The following is a 12,035-nucleotide window of genomic DNA, read 5'->3' as shown; positions in this document are numbered from 1 at the left end:
ATAAAGGTATCATATACCTGGTATCATAAAAGTATCATATACCTATACTGCATATAGGCTTTGGTTCTGAAAAAGAGAATAGAGCTGTAAAGACCTCTGTTACCAAACCCCTACCTTTGTGTGAGGAGATCAGTGACAAAGAAAAAGATTTTGTGGAGGGAAATGATAATACTTCTTAAACTCCAGTTGAACTTCATTTCTCCATGCATCCCAAGGCATAAATATGTTCCAAGCAAATTTTAAAAGCTTTCAATTGCAATCAGCAGATGAAGTTACATCTGCTTTGCATCCATCCACTTTACATCACAGCAGAATTTGGCACTACTACTTTACCAAGTTCTTAAGGGAAAACATTTCATTACTGGCATGCTTTTATTTATTTGTTTTTGCTTGAGATAACACAATGATGAAACAACTGGATTTTATTCACTTACTTAAATGCATTTCTTGGGCCACTCATTAAACAATAACATTAAAATAGCAGGGAGAACCATCTGGCTTTTTGAAGTTTTTTTTTCCAATATGTTACCAAACCACACGGAGTATTTTACCAGGAAATAATGTCTTCCTGGACAGTCTGGATTCTTTTCCACATGTATGGAGGGAAATTGTTTATATTTGTATCCATTTCTCACTTAAAAATAACTGACTATAATGTGGTGAGGAATGCAGAATTATATTGCAGCATTTTGTATCAGTGTACCTATGGGGAAAACAATTAGTTGGGTTTTGTGTGCACAGATATATTCCATATATAATTTTTAAGCTGACTCTGTTTTAAGCTGATTCCTTGCCTGTATATAATGTGGTCACTTGACAGAGCTGAAGGATGGGAAGAACTCCTGGATTGAATGAGTAACTAAAAATCTCTCATGAAGTCACACAAAACTTGCAGAATCAAAAAATCTCTCTGTTTGAAACCTCTCAAACCTGGAAAATTTTGGTTTTAGTAGCTCTACACGAACAACTGCAAGAGAGTTTCTTATTTCTTATTCTTAAATGTAATGACAAAAATTTTGAATTCAGTGCTTTGAGCATTCACGTAATCATACAAATTTGTTTATTTGTTTGTTTATTTATATCTATATATTAATGTAATATTTTAAGTGGTTTGAAAGGGCTATCATCTAACAGAAAGTAGAGTCCTCTACTGAAAACTGACTGAATTTAAGACTGACAGTTCTCATATAACCTTCTTCTGCCAGAGGACATGAGGGGAGGAAGGGAAGGATCCAATAAAATCTGATGTATTGATCCAAAAAGGGCTTAGTAGGAGCAGGTCCCAAATTTATAACAAAATGAGAGATGTTAATAAAATCTCCTCGTTCAAAACCCAAGCTCATCATCGAACCACTTTGATTTAGTTAAAATCAGAATATGTGAATATGCTCACCAACAACATCCTCACCACACTTTCACTTTTCTCACAACTCAGCCACCTCAGTGATTCCATGTGAGAATGTTTTGGAAACATGGAAGGCACTACAGATTCATTGAATAAATTGGAAAATGGTATTAGAAGTTCATTTATCAACACTTTACTATCATACTGGAAGGATATTTTAGAGGCATATTGGCCAATGTTGTGGATGATAAAATAAAAACAAGCTTATTACAGTTTTATACAGGGTGAGTTAAACAAAAAGATAGAATTTAAACTCAAATATAGCAAACTGAGGAAATTATTTGGATAAAAAACAGATTCAACTTGAATGCAAACTTTTTCACATATAAATGTGAAAGTATGCAGGAAAAAAAATGCAGAAATAATCAGCTCCATAAACTAACAGAGGAATGACTGGCTGTGCAACAGCTCTGCTGAAAAGCACCTTGTCATTCTAGCAGATAACCAGCCAAACCCAAGTCACCAAATTTGTGATGTTGAGAAAAAGATAAGTATCATATTTATGAGTAAAGAGTGTCATTTGCAAGAAGCCGCACAATTTCTGGTACTACTGCTTTGTCCTCTTTGGCTACCTCTATCTCAGTAAGGGTCCCATCTGTGCCCAATATCTCGTCCACCTGAAGGGTCTTCTCTCTATGTGTAGAACAGTTGATGAAAATGTTGAGGGACAGGACAAGTCAGAGATATGAAAACTAGAGCCTGTGAGAAACTGCTCCTGGTGAAGGCAGAGCAGTTTAATTTAGAAAACAAATACTCAGATAAATTTACTGAAAGTCTTTAGATACTTAAGCTAGATACGTAGAAACATAAAATCTAGGTACAAAGAGGAGAGAGATCAGCTGTTCCCTGTGCCTGTATCAACCACATGACCACTGAAGAAAGCCCTAAGGGAGGTGAGGCACTTACTCCACTGGAGTTTCAAAGAACAATTTAAACAAATGTCTGTCAGGATGTATAAATGTCTTTCCATTTGATATACGGTATCTTCCCATAATCTATTTTCCTATTACATTATTTGAAAACACAGCAACAGTCTAAATTTTCTAGACTAGGAGAGTCCAAACTGTATTGGGTACAGTGGTTACTACTATAGCAACCAAAAATCCCTCCAAGTGTTCATGGTCAGGAACAGCCACTAATGCCACAGGAACAATTGCCAGCAGGTGACCGGAGCACAGCAGACTCTTTTAGGCCATCTGCTGCTGTGTTTCTCTCTTTGTCTTTGCTTTCTTGATTAAGTTGATAGCAATCTTTCCTATCTGTCCCCAAGTTACTGTCTAAAGAGACAGTGACAAATGGTGAATTCCCCATTAGCTACTAGTGGCATTTCAATATCCAGGAATTCACACTGGGATATTTATGAATGAGCTTTCAAGTCAGAGAACACACAGCATCTTGAAGTTGTCTAAATTCCAATCATCACTTGAGACAACTGCAAAATTGCCTGGTTTTTTTTCCTACCAAAAGAAAGCAGAGATCAGTTTGAAGATGTGATCTCTACTTTTTACCTGCCTCATGTATTTGGGTAATGTCATTTGACCCAGGGGGAAATACTATTCTTTTAGTAAGTGCTTGTAGCATTTCATCTTCCTCCTTATTTTGCCCTGTAAAGTTGTGGGTATTTCAGCAATATAGTATCTTGAGTCCTTGAGAAAAAAATGTAATCTAACAATTGGAGGCAAATCTTGGAAAGTTCAAAATTATTACAAAACACAATAGTGGAGTTGTATGTTCTTTTCACAGAACATTTGAACTAAGAAATTATTTGAAATAAAAAATAAAGAGTTATATATATATATATATATATATATATATATATATTTGTATTTCTTTTTCACACATACCTGCAGGCCTGTTTATGTATGAACACTGCTGAAATATTTCTACGTGATTCAAAGGTGCATATTATTTTTACATTAGTATATATATATATTATGCATCTCATTTCATTTCAATGCTGACTTTCTAATTTGAGATAAACACAATTCCACTTAGTCTTCTTTTACATCTATAAATAGTGCAGATATAAGTGGGTTTCACTCTCATAAAATTTTTGTAAGCAAAGACTAAGGTAAACATGGATTTCCCCCCCCCACCCATATTTTGAGTTAATGATTTTTTAAAAAGAACATCTTTGTCCTAAATCAAAACCACACAGCCTGTCAATGGCTTTTGGTGATTTAGAAAACAACTGTGGATCATATGGCACTCAAAGGAAGAATGAGTTCACTGAAACTACTGCCAAACAGAATTTTGGAAGCAGAAATAGAACTGGGTAGGAAGTGGTTTTCCTGTCCCGCGAAAGTTTTCGAGATCTCGTTTCTCCCACTTTGCCTGAGAATGAAGCGAAGACCTACTGAAGATAAGAGAGGGAAAAAGATAAAGCCCATCAGGCTGAACAGGTAAGCCCACAGCATCCTTATTCAAGTGGCTGGTTGGGTAGGGCACTTCCCAGGACAAGGAGCACCAAGGTTAGGCTCCTGTTCTGACCCCAGCTTGTGTCCTGAACTTCCACACGGGTGACTGAGGATGTTCAGGGCATGTCAGCTGCATGCCGGATTGGCAGCACAATCAGTTACTAGAGTGGCAATTATTTTGATGCACATATGTTTTTTTTGCCCACCAAATTTTAGTGGTAAGCTGCTCTTTTCAACAGACAGCTTTTCAATTCTGGGAAATCACTTTTTCAGTTCTTACAAACATAATTTTACTCCCATTGTCCACATCAGAGGATGCACAATTTTCTGTTGGTGTTCTATGTATGGCTGCACATACATAGAGATAAGATCCTGGCCCCAAATTCTCAAAGGCATCTATGCACCTAACTCCCACAGAGAGACAAAGACCAGACCAAAAAAAAAAAAAAAAGTGCAATTTGGGTATTGCCACTGCAAGCTTGCAGACATATGGGATCTGCAATAGAATCCAGATGGACTAGTTCTCCCTCAGTGTCCTGAGAATAGGTGTAGACTGGACTGATTTTGGGGCTTGTGCTGTCAGAGATCATTCATATGCCGGGGATGATGGGGAACCCTCCTGTCCTGAAGAATCATTTCAGACCTTCTTGCAGCTTCAGAAGGGTTGTCTATGCTGTACAACAGTACTGGATGACACCAGCTAGCCCAAGTCTGTCCATGCTGCCATATCTGTACTCCTATTAATATTTGAAAAGAGTGATATCAATGTATTTCTTTCTACTAAAGGCTAATTCTGAACTTGTACTGCAACCTAAGCATCCACAGTGCAGAGAGGAGCACATGCAGCTCCTCTGCTAACTCTGCAGGCTCCAAAACAGAATAAGCACAAGAACAAAACCCTCTGGCAATAGAGCTTCTAACTGCACAATGAAGCTTCCAGTTATGGCACCTCGATATTCAAACCCAAATGTCGCTCTGGAGCTGTATTAAGAGAGATTAGCAGCACTTCCTCTGTCCTCCCCGCATCGGAGCCTGCAGCTTCAGCCCTTCCAGGGCCGAGCTGAGGAAGGCAGCCCAGCCATTAATAGCAAGCCTGACTGCAGCTGATAAGCTCGATCCCTGCTGCTTCTTTTCCTGTGACATCACTGTTTCATGTCTCTGGATTTCTGCTGACAAGTCGTGCTCAAGACATCGCTGCAGCAGAGGGCGCTGGCCTCGGGCAGCGGTTCAGAGCAACGCTGGTGCTGCAGGTAAAAGGGATGACTTCCGGAGAAGCAAAGAGAAATGTGTTTGCCCTCCTTTTTGTTTGATATAATTTCACTCCCAAATCCCTTGATGCCAAAAGATGACTGGATATTTTAAACAGCATCGTTGTCACAAAGCAAAAAGAGAACAAGTGGTCTGCTGCACAGCTGTGTCCAAACCCACCCACTGTACACAGAGTCTAGTTCAGCCTTACTTTCTTATGAGGGTAGTAAGTGTGCACATAGAATTAAATTAAGAACCCTTCCAAGTTCCGGGCCAGGTGCTGGGCAGATGTACAGTGAGGGGGTGAAGGGATTGTAGGGAAGCACTGAGATGAAATCGTTTCTCATAGACCACCATGAAGCTGCAGAGCCCCTGCAGAGAAGTCTCGCTGAGACCTGTGCCTTACCTGGGAGCCCACAACAGAAAATGGGAGATGGGAGACTTCTGCTCAGCAGAGCACTCAGCCTTTCCACACCCATCGCCATTCAGGACTCATTCCATTGCTCCTTTGTTCTCATCCACAGAACTACCCACTACAAGTGTATCTCTTCCTCTGAGTCAGGCTCTGACACTTCTTTGCAGAACAACTCTCAGAAGCAGCAAGGGGATAGATTTGGCTCCTGGTAGCTGTTGCCAACTTTTATTACTACTTCATTTTCAGACAATGGTAGGAAAAGAGCTATCTGAAATCTGCATTTGATTGTTGGCAGCCAATACATAAACTTTCACAAGTGAGATTTAATATGAGTCATGGAAAAAATATTGAAGAATTAAGACTACACCTACTTTTACATTTTCATTATATAGTCTAGATCATCACATTCTATTAACTAGCTACATTGAAATTTGCAGTGACTGACAACTTCTGAAGAGAACAGAAGTTAAGCTGCTGTGATGAATATCCATGTAGTTCATTTGGCCTCATGAAATGCATTGATATCAACACAATTTACTATTCTCGGTGAAAATATTTTTAATGCCATTTAAGATAAAAATATGGAAATATGGAAATGGTCAGAAAATATTTATTCTCAAGTCCAAATCTTTAAACTTTTAACTTCAACATTTTTTAATTTTTGTTTTTGTAGTTTAAAAGAACAATGACATCCAGTGGCTGTAAATTTTTACTTCCATGTTTGACACCACATCCAGTGTAGAAAATAGATTTGTGCCTCATAAAATTGTAAAATAAGGTATGAATTTAAATATGAGTAGAGGTGCAAAGCCTTAACATGTAACCTTGAGACATTTTACAATAGCTATTGTTCTGGAATGTACAAATGTTCGTAAGACAATTTTTTTGTAACATTGAAGTAAGTACAGAGAATTTGCTCTAGAACTCTGAAACCAACTAAAGTTGGAATAAAATTAGCATATGCTTTTTAAAACTACTTTACATCTAAAAGATCTTGTTAGTAGTAGCCCTTTCTTTTCTGCCTCCTATGCCTGTTTTGTATATTTAGAAGCCAGGAGTACCTGGTAGCTTTTCTATAATGATATGGACCATATCATCCCTAAAGATAGATATGTTAAGGATGAGGAATGTCACTTATCATTATTTCTCCCATCCCTAAGAAAAATAAAATACTTATTTCCAAAAATATTGGGGGGAAAAAAAGTGAATTGAGGAAGTCAACCTTCTTTTCCATGGTTCTGTGAACCAGGCTGCAAATGAGGGGAAGCCTCCCAGCCTGAAGGTGAATTCACTAATGCAATTTAATTTTCCCTGCTGGTAAAGATTCAAAAAGACTTAATTAAAATTATATAGGAGATTATTTAAACAAATCTTTTTTTTAGCAGATCAATAACCAGAAGACTCTAGGAATAGTACCACCCTTTTTTTTTTTTTTCTTCTATGGACAGTTTTTATTCTTGTTTCTCTTTGTACCTGCACTGTCCAGCTTGCTGACCCCATGACAATAGGCTTCCACACCTCCAGCTCGGGAGTCACTGGAGTGACCAGTGCTACTCATTACCACAGAGCTGCAGAAGCCCTGGGCAACACCAGCTACTGATGGCATTCTCCATCTCCACTCTGGCTCACACAGTACACACCACCTCAAATCCCTCTCCTGGTCTCAGACAGCTTCAGGGCTCTCAAGCTCCTGTTCTGCAGTAGGTAAATCATTTTGCTTGGGGAGCTGGAAATAATCTAAGAACTTCCCCAGGGAGCCAGACAAACCTGGACTTGCAACAGGGAAGGCATGGATTTCAGTTAAACATCAACATTTAAGGCAAAGATGGATTTATGTGGAGGGAAAGGGATTCAGCAATCTCTCCTGTGGCCAGTTGGATTTAATGAGACAGCTCTTGCTGTGGAGATTTCATTCCCAATCTAGCAGCCCAGCAGGGATGAGTTAATAGGTGGGCTTCTATTTTTTGTTACATAGTCATTCTCCTTCAGTTTAACTTCAAGTTGTGCATGTCAGCACATTTGAGAACAGTAAAATCAGTATGAAAAAAATGACCTGTTCTTAAAAAAAAAATACAACTTATGAAAGAATAGGGGTGCTTCTCTTCTCCCAAGATGAAGTCTGTACTTCATGCTCTGTGAGATTTTCTGTATAAACAGTATATAGTATTTTCATTTATCTGTCTATATTTGGCAGAGTTACAAACATAATGGTTTTACACTTGGAGAACTGCACCTGGACTGACATATCATCTGCACTAGAAATTAATTAAAATAATCTCAATCTTTTCTTCTTGCTGGTGGTACCTGACAGCTTCTTTCACCCAGCATTACTTGGAGTTATTTACTAGCTTTTATTAACAAATTTCATTCCTTAACCTTCTAAACACCTTGAAAATATCCACAGTTGAAAACAGAAATCATGGCAGTTAATTTTAAGAGATATAGAATGTATAACTCTTTCTCCTAAATGGATTGGCATGATAGTTGCTCAGGCAAGGAAATGCATTTGCAGACTTCTCTCTCTCAGATGGGAGAGTAACTGATGGTTCTCCTGGTGTAAAATACATTTGAAAAACAAAGAGAAACTTAGCCCTTGATTTCTTTCTAACATGGTGTTCATGTCTCATGGTAGAGTCTCCTCCCAACTGTATTTGGGTAGCAAGTCTCCATGGGAAACGGACCTGCCAAGAATTGTATATGGCTTGATGGGATTGAAAGTATTATTACTGAGGAAAACTACAAAGTGAAGGGAGGAAAAGGCTTGTTGATTTGCAATGCGATCTTCCCCTCTTTACCGACCTGCCTTTGCTACACACATTGATCAGTTATGAAAAGCAAAGGCAAAATTAGAATAAAAGGTTTCTAATTATCAAAGCATGTGTATCAAAACCTTCATTTTTGCATTTTTACAGACACGATTATGTTTATGTATGTATAGTATAAAATATATACAAATAAATTTATACTAAAGTTTAGAGGTATTAAGGGCATAACTGTAAAATGATGCAAAGTCTCTGACACTGCATAGATCTTGCAGGGAAAGAAAATTCTTCCTTAGTTACACACATCACAATTCCATCATTGTTCTGCATTATCCTTTATTTGAGACCAAAATGAAGCCAAAAAGAGAAATCCCTGTGGATATCAACTGTCATCATTTTATTGCCTTGAGCAAAATCAATTTACAGCTATCATTTCTAGAGCCTCTGCCATGTCCACCACTCACACTGGAGCTCACCTCCTTTCTCCTCCACCTCTTCTGCTCCCTGACTTGTCACTGCCCACTGGAACAGGAGGGCCGGCACCTCTCCCAGCAGACAGCGAGTGTTTGTTATGGAGGGGACACTGAAGTCAAAATTTGTGGTTTTGATAAAGCATGAAGCACTCCAGCAACCCATTTCACTGGGGAATTAGTTAAGTGGTTCCCCTTATCAGTGGGAGACATGGTCTAGTTTCCAGGTGCATCAAAAGAAGAATAACTGTTCTGTGAAAACAGATTAGTTGACTTCATTTGCTAAAATATGTGCTCTCTCTACCCTTAGGAAGATACAAAAAATTCTGTGAATACTCACAGACACACAGCAGCAACATTTCACTTTTTATTATTGTCATTAATATTAACTTTTATGCTTGCAGTCCAGGCAAGGCTGAGGAAGAGGAATTCGCAAACACAGAATAAGAGTCACATTCCCATTCTAACAAGTTTGCAATTTAGAGGCAGCAGATGGACCCAGACAGATGGCAGGGCAGAGGCACTATGAGACACGACTGATCTCAGAGCATCCTCCTGCCTAATGTTGCTGACCTTGTGTAAGCCTAATGGCCAGTTTTAGGATGGTATTTGAAAAACAGGGAAATCAACATCTGGAATTTACATCCCCTTGTAATAAAAGTAATAGATAATTTAGGGGCAGAAATACATATATAAAAATGTACATATATTAAAACACATATATAATGTGCATATACATCACTAGAAAAAATCTCATAGAATCATGGAATAATTTGGGCTGGGAGGAACCATTAAAGGTTATTTAGTCCAACCCCTCTGCCATGAGCAGGGACACCTTCCACCAGACCAGATTTCTCAGGGCCCTGTTCAACGTGGCCTTGAATGTGTTCAGGGATGCAGCATCTACTGCCTCTCTGGGCAATCCATTCTTGTGTTTCACCCTTTTCTTTGTAAAAAAATTCTTACTTAAACCTAGTCTGAATTTACCTCTGTTAGTTTAAAACCATTACTCCTTGTCCTATTGCTACAGGCCCTACTAAAAAGCTTACCCCCACCTTTCTTGTAGACCCCTTTTAGCTGCTGGGAGGCTGCTATGAGGTCTTCTCAGAGCTTTTTCTTCTCCAGGCTGAGCAGCCTCAGCTCTCTCAGCCTTCCCAGGAGAGGTGCTCCTGCGCTCTGACTGTCTTCACAGCTCTCTCCTGGACTCACTCCAACGGGTCCATGTCTTTCCTGTGCTGAGGACCCCAGAGCTGGATGCAGCTCTCCAAGTGGCTTCTCTGGAGGTCAGAGTAGAGGAGCAGAATCACTTCCTTTGATCTGCTGGCTTTGATCACTTTGTCTTTGATGAAGCCCAGGATACAATTGGCACTATGTGCACATTACACATTGGCACTGTGCACATTACTGGCTCATACCCAGCTTGTCACCCACTAGTACCCCTCAGTCCTTCTCAGCAGGGCTGCTCTCAATCTCTTCATCCTCCCATCTGTGTTGATACTCGGGGTTGCCCTGACCAAGGTGCAGCACCTTGCACGTGCAAAATTTAGGATTCCTAACATCAGTTCCTGCATAAGCATGCCTTTTGGCTCTCACTACCATTTTATTATTGATTGTCAAACCTAAGCAGTTTTCTTTGTCAAGATAATCATCAAGTCACCTGGTTTTATGGCACAGATAAAAAATGGATATATAAGCTTTCATTAGTCTATATTCTTTGGAGTGTTTTTAAAAACAAGCTGTTTTCTTAAAAAGGGTAGTTTAGTTGTCTTGTGATACCAACTGTTAAAACTAAGAAAAAAGTTAATCTAAAACCTTTTAAAAGTCCTTTGTCCAGTCTTTGCACATTCAGGTGCCCTTTAAGCAACTTTATTTTATCAGGTTTGTTAATAAATAAAATAATCTCTGAATTAAAATATTTATTTAAAAATACAAATTAATAACTTCAAAACAAGCTCCTTACTCATAAATCTTTGCTGTCAAATCCACATAGGTTATTTTTTGTTCACTTGCCCTAAAACAAAGAGAAAATTATACTCAGCTCACTGTAATTAACTTGATGAGCCTCACCTTGTTCAAGCATATTCCTAGAACAGAGACCTTAAGATGAATATGCTAACAGCCTTCTACTTTGTAAAACAGTGTTATAGTTTAACATATAAAAGCCTGGCTTAAAAAATTGTTTTCTTTTGATTTCTCTATGTGCTGCTGTGGAATTTATCAAATCTTCCTTTTTAATGAGGAAGCCAAATTCTGCCCATACAAATACTAAAATTATGATCTCACTTGTGACAAAAATAAATGTGTGGTTTTATTTCAAGACAGCTCATTGGTCTTATTTATTTTAATGTAAAACCTGACTGTGGATAGTGCACAGGTTGTTCTCATCCTACTATTTAAAGCTAGCCTTATTCCCCTTCTGAAGCTATCTGGATTAGCTGGGTAGCTGTGAAACCTGAGTATCTGTACTAGAACTTTACAACAGGACAGCTTCTTAAAATTTTCAGTATAAACCAATCCTAAAACACTACTGTTTTCAGCCAAGAGAGCCTAATTCTTTGAGTGTACAATCACTATGAAGGAAAATAACTTTACCCCAGCCAAGAGAAATAGAATCTCATTTCTGATAAACTAGAGAATGCATCTGAATCTGGTCTTAAACAAAAAAAAAACTCACAGAGCACAGAGCAATTCTGTATTTCAGGTGTAAACATTCTTGAATGGATCCAGTGATTTGCTCAGGTGGGTACAAAGAGGGTGAGAAAAGATGTCTCTGATCATACAGGGAAGGACAAAGCCTTGGAAAACAGGAACACCAAGAAGAGGCCAGTTACATGTCCCACAGGCATTGCTCTGCCTTAGCAAGAATGGCTCTGTTGAAGCTGAGAACTGCAGTGAGTTAGCATGCACGGGGAGGGGAATCTTGGGGGCCCTAGCAAAGTGGGGAGGACAAGACTATTTTTTGGAGCCTGGTCCAAGGCAGCCTCAGTGTATTTTAATCAAAGAGGAATATGACTTTATTCTATTTTTTTTTTCTTTTCTTTTAAACTCTAGGGGACATTGTAATCTCCAACTTCTCTGCTTTCAGTCCTGCCCTTGCTGCAGACTGAGAACTGGTGTGATCTACTGTTAATGTTTGAATGGATTTCTGTTTGGGGTGGGATACCAAATGTAGGCCTGCTGAGCCACAGAAAATAAATAATGGACAGGAAAACTTATTTTCCAGGCTTAAGTAAAGAGGGATGAAGAGTAGGGGTTAGTGAGGGAGGGGCTGGAAAGGTAGTTGGTTAAGATTTATTTGGCAGACATGTACAACTATCC

The sequence above is a fragment of the Anomalospiza imberbis genome, chromosome 3, assembly GCF_031753505.1.
Source record: "Anomalospiza imberbis isolate Cuckoo-Finch-1a 21T00152 chromosome 3, ASM3175350v1, whole genome shotgun sequence".
Classification (NCBI taxonomy): Eukaryota; Metazoa; Chordata; class Aves; order Passeriformes; family Viduidae; genus Anomalospiza; species Anomalospiza imberbis.
The sequence above is the reverse complement of the archived record's forward strand: the minus strand, read 5'-3'. Positions refer to the sequence as shown.